Here is a 6,000-nt window from a genome sequence, read left to right on the forward strand (position 1 = left end):
TTTTTAAAAAAAGTCTGTTAGTGCTATTAATGGGTTAACAAGTGCACCCCAATACCTGTTACAGTGTTTTAAGTGATTTCTGGCTTTCTCTGGGAGCTCCTGGCATCGTCTGCATTTGTTTACATGGTGCAGCTTCCTGTACTTCTAGCCTACAACTACCATAATGCTTTGCTCCCTCCCTAGCTATCCTGCCCATTACTGGCACCATCAACCATGCCGTTATCTGAGGCTTAGGTCTATGTGGGTTTTCTGGGACTATGATATTGACCATATAATAATATTAGATGAGAGGTCCTACACCTGGGACCCCTGACAATCTGCTTTTTGAAGAGTTTGCGTAAATGAATGATATGGAGCTAACAAGGGGAGCCGGGGCTCATTCCAAAATAAAGCAGCCATGTATTTCAGATCCTGGATAATCCATTAGGCTAAGCCCCACCGCAGCGGCAACACAATGCGGTTTTTCTCACATCGCATGTTTCTTCTGTGGGCTTTCTGCTTCCATTATACCTATGGGGAAAGCACCAGCATTTCTGTAAATATAATGGACATGCTGTAATTTCCAAAACTGCGACTGGTTTGGAAATCGCAGCGTGTCTGCGGAGTGTATTTTTCCGTAAAGTAAGGATGAGATTCGCTAGAATCCCATCCATTTTCCTGTGACTGCGAAATGCCGCATTCTTTTCCACGGCGTTTCTGCCACGGACAAACTGCGGCATTTACACCACGTGGGGCATTAAATGGGTTTTCCAACAACCGACATTCCCAGAATTCACCCTTTTGTACTAGAGATCCTTAAATAAAATGGGAGCAAGCGATAAATCAACCGGACTGGACTGACCTGTTTATTGCAAGCGGGTGTAACGCAGATAACAATTATGGTTCATTAATGACTCAAGGACACAACCCTCAGACTCTACAAACATGGGAAGGATAGTTTACTGGCATACACATCACCTGGCAGCTGTCACTCTTGTAGGAATCCCTTACTTCTCACTACTGATGGTTGTGGCTTTAATTAAAAAAAAATGGAAGAAATCAATGTTAGTTGCACAGCTTCAGATATACGGGATTTTCAAAGAGGTTTGGCAAAGAATGGGTTAAAAATGCAGGAATTAATGGCATTACCTGTGACCTGCCCAATTATTGGTTGCTCTGAAATTTCCAGCCCTATTCTGTGAGTAGAGATTAGACGTTTAGATCAGCATGGAACCAATAAGTATAGGAATGATATCGACATAGGTAGAGTACAAGAACCAAGCTTACTACACCGATACAGTACAAGAAACAGGGTTACTACACAGATACAATACAAGAACCAAGCTTACTACACCGATACAGTACAAGAAACAGGGTTACTACATAGAAACAGTACAAGAAACAGGGTTACTACACCGATACAGTACAAGAAACAGGATTATTACACCGATACAGTACAAGAAACAGGGTTACTACATAGAAACAGGATTACTACATAGATACAGTACAAGAAACAGGGTTACTACACCGATACAGTACAAGAAACAGGATTATTACACCGATACAGTACAAGAAACAGGATTATTACACCGATACAGTACAAGAAACAGGATTATTACACCGATACAGTACAAGAAACAGGATTATTACACCGATACAGTACAAGAAACAGGATTACTACACCGATACAGTACAAGAACCAAGCTTACTACACAGATACAGTACAAGAACCAAGCTTACTACATAGATACAGTACAAGAGCCAAGCTTACTACACAGATACAGTACAAGAACTAAGCTTACTATATACAGTACCAGAACCAAGCTTACTACATAGATACAGTCCTGGACATATCATTGACAGGGTTGAACCATTGATGAGGCAAGGTCATGGATGACAATTAAACAGTGCCACACTTGTTTATGGGTAGTTTCTGGTACTGCAGCTTATTCACAACCCTATGTCAGTAAAACAGTCTGTAATGTATCTGTGTAGATGAAATCTGTCAGCCTGGGGTCTATATGGTAGAGCGTACAGAGTATTACATAGGCTGCTAACAATCCTACAGCTGTATTAGGTCTGTACTGTGTTTTTAGCCAACGGATATATAACCCCCCCCCCAGTTCATACAGTATACAGTGACACTGGAAAGGGGGAAACATTAACATATTAAAAATGTGAAAAACTTTAATAAAATGATTAGAGAAGGATGACGGCTTCTGCGAGCAGAGTCATCTCCAATATACGGAATCAAATCCTTAAGGTCATTCAATAAGAAACTTCATTGTTTACTTACCCCGGATAAAATCTGCTGTGGTCATACGATGCTCACACGTGGCTTGTTACAAGACGCAGCTCTGATAACTGGAACGTATGACGGCAGGATCTACAGTCATGGCCAAAAGTTCTGAGAATGCTACAAATAGTAATTGTTACAAAGTCTACGGCTTCAGTTTTCCTAATGGCAATTTGCATATACTCCAGAATGTTATAAAGAGTGATCAGCTTAACAGCAATTACTTGCAAAGTCAATATTTGCCTAGAAAATGAACTTTATCCCCAAAACACATTTCATCATCATTGCAGCCCTGCCTTAAAAGGACCAGCTAACATTGTTTCAGTGATTGCTCCAGTAACACAGGTGTGGGTGTTGATGAGGACAGGGCTGGAGATCAATCTGTCATGATTAAGTAAGAATGACACCACTGGACACTATAAAAGGAGGCTGGTGCTTGGCATCATTGTTTATCTTCTGTTACCAATGGTTATCTCTAAAGAAACACGTGCAGTCATCATTGCACTGCACAAAAATGGCCTAACAGGGAAGAGTATCGCAGCTAGAAAGATTGCACCTCAGTCAGCAATCTATCGCATCATCAAGAACTTCAAGGAGAGAGGTCCCATTGTTGGCAAAAAGGCTCCGGGGCGCCCAAGAAAGACCAGCAAGCGCCAGGACCATCTCTTAAAAGTGTTTCAGCTGCGGGATCGGGCTACCAGCAGTGCAGAGCTTGCTCAGGAATGGCAGCAGGCAGGTGTGAGGGCATCTGCACACACTGTGAGGCGGAGACTCTTGGAGCAAGGCCTGGTCTCAAGGAGGGCAGCAAAGAAGCCACTTCTCTCCAGAAAAAACATCAGGGACAGACTGATATTCTGCAGAAGGTCCAGGGAGTGACTGCTGAGGACTGGGGGAAAGTCATTTTCTCTGATGAATCCCCTTTCCGATTGTTTGGGACATCTGGAGAACAGCTTATTGGGAGAAGAGGAGGTGAGCGCTACCACCAGTCTTGTCTCATGCCAACTGTAAAGCATCCTGAAACCATTCATGTGTGGGGTGGCTTCTCCGCCAAGGGAATCGGCTCTCTCACAGTCTCGCCTAAAAACACAGCCATGAATAAAGAATGGGACCAGAATGTCCTCCAAGAGCAACTTCTCCCAACCGTCCAAGAGCAGTTTGGCCATCAACAATGCCTTCTCCAGCATGATGGAGCACCTTGCCATAAAGCAAAGGGGAGAACTAAACGGCTCAGGGAACAAAACACAGAGATTTTGGGTCCATGGCCTGGAAACTCCCCAGATCTTAATCCCATTGAGAACTTGTGGTCAATCATCAAGAGACGGGTGGACAAACAAAAACCTACAAATTCTGACAAATTGCAAGCATTGATTGTGCAAGAATGGACGGCTATCAGTCAGGATTTGGTCCAGAAGTTGATTGAGAGCTGCCAGGGAGAATTGCAGAGGTCCTGAAGAAGAAGAAGGGGCAACACTGCAAATATTACACCGCTGCAGTAACTCCTTCTAACTGTCACTATAAGCTTTTATTACTCAGAATATGATTGCAATTCTATTTCTGTATGTGATAAAAACATCTGACAAACACACAGAAACCAGAGGGAGCAGATCATGTGACAAGAGGAGATTTGTGGCATTCTCTGAACTTTTGGCCATGACTGTATACAGGGCTTCTATCTAAGGAAGCGTTCACACTTGCACCCCTGTCCATCAGCCGTGTTTCTGTCCTAATTCCCAGAGAAACAGGATAGGGGACAGAGCACCATGGAATTAATATAATAATGTACAGAGCACCATGGGAGTAATATAATAATGTACAGAGCACCATGGGAGTAATATAATAATGTACAGAGCACCATGGGAGTAATATAATAATGTACAGAGCACCATGGGAGTAATATAATAATGTACAGAGCACCATGGAATTAATATAATAATGTACAGAGCACCATGGGAGTAATATAATAATGTACAGAGCACCATGGAATTAATATAATAATGTACAGAGCACCATGGGAGTAATATAATAATGTACAGAGCACCATGGGAGTAATATAATAATGTACAGAGCACCATGGGAGTAATATAATAATGTACAGAGCACCATGGAATTAATATAATAATGTACAGAGCACCATGGGATTAATATAATAATGTACAGAGCACCATGGGAGTAATATAATAATGTACAGAGCACCATGGGAGTAATATAATAATGTACAGAGCACCATGGGAGTAATATAATAATGTACAGAGCACCATGGGAGTAATATAATAATGTACAGAGCACCATGGGAGTAATATAATAATGTACAGCACCATGGGATTAATATAATAATGTACAGAGCACCATGGAATTAATATAATAATGTACAGAGCAACAAGGGATTAATATAATAATGTACAGAGCACCATGGGAGTAATATAATAATGTACAGAGCACCATGGGAGTAATATAAGAATGTACAGAGCACCATGGGATTAATATAATAATGTACAGAGCACCATGGGAGTAATATAATAATGTACAGCACCATGGGATTAATATAATAATGTACAGAGCACCATGGGAGTAATATAATAATGTACAGAGCACCATGGGAGTAATATAATAATGTACAGAGCACCATGGGATTAATATAATAAGGTACAGAACACCATGGGATTAATATAATAATGTACAGAGCACCATGGGAGTAATATAATAATGTACAGAGCACCATGGAATTAATATAATAATGTACAGAGCACCATGGGATTAATATAATAAGGTACAGAGCACCATGGGAGTAATATAATAATGTACAGAGCACCATGGGATTAATATAATAATGTACAGAGCACCATGGGATTAATATAATAATGTACAGCACCATGGGATTAATATAATAATGTACAGAGCACCATGGAATTAATATAATAATGTACAGAGCACCATGGGAGTAATATAATAATGTACAGAGCACCATGGGATTAATATAATAATGTACAGAGCACCATGGAATTAATATAATAATGTACAGAGCACCATGGGAGTAATATAATAATGTACAGAGCACCATGGGATTAATATAATAATGTACAGAGCACCATGGGATTAATATAATAATGTACAGAGTACCATGGGATTAATATAATAATGTACAGCACCATGGGATTAATTGTGTTATATATATAAATAATAATAATAATATCCTAGGACTCCAGCACTACAAGGCCACATTACTAACTGACCTATTCGCAGAGTCGCTCGTATTCGCAGCATCTTCTTGCACATTACTGTCTCCTCTATGGATTTCCAATACCTGGTTCTCTCTTTATTCCATTAGTACTTGTATAACTCCGCATATACATTTATCAGTCCTGACAATGACACTTTATAATTAGAAGTTAGATTCCATGGAATTATAGAGCGGTGCACACTGAATAATCTATTTGTTAATCCACAAATGGCTAGACATGAATGTCGGCGTTATACGAGGATATTCTCCCTGTCACACATCAGTGAGGCTCCTTATGGGTTTGTAGACGGCCATTATAGGATCCAGAGTTTGTCGCTTTCCTGTGTACATCAGCCCTATGAGATGAGGAAGCTTCCGCCATGTTTTCTTGCTTCTTCTCTTTGCTTAGTTCAGTAAGTAAAGCTGCTGTAAATCCAGTGACGGTAGATTGTACCGTGTCGGTGCGGGAGGCGGTGGCAGGTGAGTAGCCGTTATGTAGTCAGGGTTA

This window comes from Leptodactylus fuscus, chromosome 8 (assembly GCF_031893055.1).
Source record: "Leptodactylus fuscus isolate aLepFus1 chromosome 8, aLepFus1.hap2, whole genome shotgun sequence".
Taxonomy (NCBI): Eukaryota; Metazoa; Chordata; class Amphibia; order Anura; family Leptodactylidae; genus Leptodactylus; species Leptodactylus fuscus.